The sequence below is a fragment of the Crocodylus siamensis genome, chromosome 5, assembly GCF_052110815.1.
Source record: "Crocodylus siamensis isolate JL-2025a chromosome 5, ASM5211081v1, whole genome shotgun sequence".
Classification (NCBI taxonomy): Eukaryota; Metazoa; Chordata; order Crocodylia; family Crocodylidae; genus Crocodylus; species Crocodylus siamensis.
In genome coordinates, this window is record NC_143399.1 from 203890088 (window position 1) to 203893792 (window position 3705).

At 47.2% G+C, this 3705-nt stretch overlaps 1 non-coding gene across 1 annotated transcript; it reads right to left on the reverse strand.

Moving 5' to 3' along the window:
• Positions 1-3323: 3323 nt before the first annotated feature.
• On the reverse strand, positions 3324-3395 carry TRNAQ-UUG (transfer RNA glutamine (anticodon UUG)). The gene has a single exon. It is a non-coding gene; the product is annotated as a tRNA-Gln (tRNA).
• Between the last annotated feature and the right edge of the window lie 310 nt (positions 3396-3705).

Sequence of the window (3705 nt, forward strand, 5' to 3'; positions counted from 1 at the left end):
GGAGGGTGACTTGTTCTTCCTCTATAGGGTGTGTAGTAATATTTAAAGGTGGTTTCTGCAGGATATGGATACCTCTTGCGGTCATCTTTCACTTGTAGCTAACCCAAGCCTAGTGTTGGTTCATCTCTACCTGCTGCTGATCCCCAGTGTAAAGAGTCTGGTGGATATGGATTTCCCTGCCTGTGAATCTGTCTTCTCTACATATTGGCTTGTATTGGCATAGCCACGCATGAGTCCCCCTAAATCCCAGATAAATCCTCTGGTTGCTCTACCTTAAAACCAGCTCTAAATAGGAGATCTGTCCAATGCTCGTAGAGGTACACTGTCCTCTTCTACCTTAGAAACCATAAGGCAGAGCACAAGGTTTTCTTCTTGCCCCGTTGCTGCTGCCACTTGTCTTGCCCCTCCATGCAGTGAGGAGGCCCGTGCTCCAGATCTTGCCAAGGCAGCTGGGTGAGTTGGACACCAGCACTGGAGATTAGTTATCCTCTCTAGGCAGTTCTTCTTCTTCAGCAATCCCTCACAGTCGAGGGTGATTGTCTTCCATGATTGTCTTATCTGTGTGTCCAAAGATGGATGATGAGACCAACCCCTGTAGGCAACTGTACCATCCCCTACGGAACAAGGTGCTTGAGGCATACCTGCTGCCCTCCACACCTGCACCAGTATCCACAGGTATGTCTATACCTTGCCTTACGAGCATGCTGCATGCTGTGGTAGGTGCCCCTTTCAAGTACCCTGAGCCATGTGAACTGCCCCGTCCTGGTCTTGCTGCACATCATGAGAAAAACAAAGGAGAAACAAGGAGGAGGAGAGCCTGGTTGCTAGAACAACAGGAAACTCAAATTGAGTCCTTCTCAGAAATGCAACAGCTACTCATCTCTTTGACTTTGCTTTGCTCTAATTATAAATAGTAAAGACAGGAGGCAGGGTGCAGAAGGGAGAGCAGCAGGGTTCATTGGGGTGTGTACTGAAAACACGGCAAAGGGGGCAGAGTGGGGGGAAACGCCAGATGCTCAGGAGACCGTCCGGAGTAAGGCTCTGCTGTAATCTAAGAGGGTTTTAATGCAATTAGTCAGTGAGTTTGCGCTAATGGTCAGCCTGGCAGTACCTCTAGGCTGAAGGGCAGACTGATCCCAAGAAGAGGATGCCATGTGGCATACGAAGATCATAGAGAAGTTGGGTTAAAAAGAGACCCCCAGAGCTCATATAGTCCAACCCCCTGCTTGAGCATCCCTACCCCAACCAAGATGCTTCCTGGGGGGCTGGATATGGAAGAGCTGCTGTTTCTCAGGGTTTGTTTTCTGCAGCCCAAGGTGTGGGTGGGTTGCCTTCGGGACGGTCCTGCGGATGACCCAATGGACCAACTGCACTGGCTTCGGACGGCATCACCCCACTTAGCAAAGGGCCACAGAAATGTTGCTGCTCCTATCACAAGAAAATAAAATCCTGGTTTTCACTCTGTCAATAAAACGGGAAACCATGTGTTAAACCCATTCATGGATAACCAGAAGTCCACAACACAAGCGACCCCTTCAGCACATCTGCCCTCCCCAAGGACACATCCATTATAGCACATTCCTGCCGAGATGGGGCTTGCACCCTACACAGGGTTTCTGTCCTTTCTCAGCTCAGTGACTCATCAGACAGAAAGCCATAGAAATTAAATGATTAGCCTCTGTTTATATACACATGGGGCATTGATCCCAGGGTCTGTTTTATGGGCTGCCCTATATGAAGCGTGATGTGAGTGAAATTCATTTATAAAGTCAAGCACTGTGCGAGTGAAAGTCGAAGTGCCTGTTTCATTCCCCCTGTATTAGACTCCCTGTCCTCTTACAGGAAGCTCTAATAAAGTCTCCAAGGACATTTAAAATGAATTAAAATAAAATTTCCCCAAATGGAAACATTGCATTGGTAAGATACTGCACTGTGTGATAGCATGGAGCCAGGGAATATTTGAAGGCCTGTAAAATAAACTCATTAAACTGATACTCTGAATGCAAGGCCTATGAAATAAGCACGTGGCAGCTATTTCCTATCTCTTGACTTAAGAGAATTATCTGATGAGGTGTTGGAGCTGTATAATGACAAGGCTGTAGCTCAAGGGACAAATAGATAGAGACAGCCTGCATTGCTAAACCATTACAAGGATTTGAACATTGGGCCATTTTGCTTCATGGCCATCTCAACACATCACCTAGAGCCATCAGAACAAACCAGGCTGTTTAGACACAGGCAGGTTCTCAGATGCTAGAGGCATTAAAACAATTTTCAAATGAAATCACGATAAAGGTGTAATACTTCCTGTTACTAGTGAGGGCCAATGTCATCTAAAGAGCACTCTAAAATGACACATTTTTCACATGTCTATCCTCAGTTGATATCAGTGAAGCTTTATTCACTTCCATCAGCTGTCTCTTGACTCAAGCAGCTGTCAGCGTACGACGAGCTTCTGCATTTTGACTCTGATAAAATCACGTGTGACAGATCATGTATTTGCACCGCCGTAATTCAGATGAAGAGCGTGGTTTAGCTTGCTTCTTACTTCTTTTATGTCCCCAAAAGTATGCTCTCAGCATGCAAGGCAAGGTTGTTTGCAGCCAGTAAATATTAAGTGGCTAGTGATAGCTAGAAAATGATATTTACAGGTTTGTTTTTGGAAATTGGCTTGTAGGTAAAATAGATATGCAGTAAAATAATGGTCCAGGGTGGCAGCAAAGGTTAATTGATTTCTAAAGGCTCAGTCACACACTCACACACTTGTCACAGCCTTCAAGACAAACAGGGTGTCTTACACAACAAGGCCAATGGATATACGCATAGCCTGGGAAATTGTGGGTATATACCCCACTGTTCGCTAGCATGAGACAAGGCAGCACCAGCTCAAAAGGTGCAAGAGAGTGGGGGCCTGAGTTTCTGGGTTTGGGGGAACAGACCAAAATAGAAGAAGACCTGGAAAGTCCAAATTAGGATGTGCTGGGCTTGGGAAACAAAGGATTATGCTGACAGGACAGAATGTGGACAGTATGACGACCACAGAGAGACCAAGCACAGATAGCCGTGGATGAAGAGTCATCAGGAGGGGAAAAGGATACAAAAGAAAGGACTTTAGTGCAACAAAAGGGCCCTGCTTCCTGAGAAGAGTCATAGATTTTAAAGCTAGAAGGGATTTTGAAAGATCATCTGGTCCAGCCTCCCCAAACTAGGCAGGAAAGACACCTGGGGGTCAGAGGACTGTCCAAGCTCCTCTTAAAAGTTTCAGGGGGAAGCAATTGCACCACCTTTGGAGGGAGACTTGGAAGCAAGGGGCAGGGGGAAACAGGCCCCACTGAGATTTGAACTCAGATCACTGGAGTCAAAGTCCAGGGTGCTAGCCATTACACCATGGGACCACCACAGCCCCCAGCAGCCAGAAGGGCCCATCACAGCTGTAAATGAGCATCCCTGAGACGGGTCCCCCAAAAGTGTCTCCAAGAAGGGAACCCGAGGCCATATGTACAGAGGGCAGACCAGCAGCCCGCCTCATTCACCCCACTGGGAGGTGGGGTGGGCCTCGGTCTCTGACCTCCAGGCTGCTGGCATCTGACATTCAAGACAGAGCCTCAGAGTGAAGCTCACGCCCTGGCCAGATGTATCTCGACTCTGATGACAGCCCTAGAATTGGTGGATATATAGAAGTGCTTGCATTATTCTTTTCTGTTA